The sequence below is a fragment of the Odontomachus brunneus genome, unplaced genomic scaffold (genome assembly GCF_010583005.1).
Source record: "Odontomachus brunneus isolate Ranch 3 - 2012 unplaced genomic scaffold, Obru_v1 Obru_scaffold_086, whole genome shotgun sequence".
Classification (NCBI taxonomy): domain Eukaryota; kingdom Metazoa; phylum Arthropoda; class Insecta; order Hymenoptera; family Formicidae; genus Odontomachus; species Odontomachus brunneus.
This window is the reverse complement of record NW_022639536.1, coordinates 1,004,569-1,004,885: the sequence shown is the minus strand read 5'-3', so window position 1 is coordinate 1,004,885 and position 317 is coordinate 1,004,569.

Here is a 317-nt window from a genome sequence, read left to right as displayed (position 1 = left end):
GTCGAAACATTGATTGTCTCACACGCTCGAAGATTGCAGGAATATTCTGAATCTGATATGCTGCAGTAATTTGGACTACCAATTCTGCTTCTTTTTAATAAGTGTCTCATAAATGAGAGTTTTCATATGCTCCCATAAAAAAAGTCAAGCGAAGATAAATCTGGTGACCGGGGAGGCTATGCGATAGGATCTGTTCGGCCTATCCAGCGCTCATTAAATCTTTGATCCAAGTAATTGCGCACAATAATGGGCAGGTGCTCCTTCGTGTTGGAACCACATTTGTTTTCTTGTGAAAACAAGAACAAGACAAGTGGCAT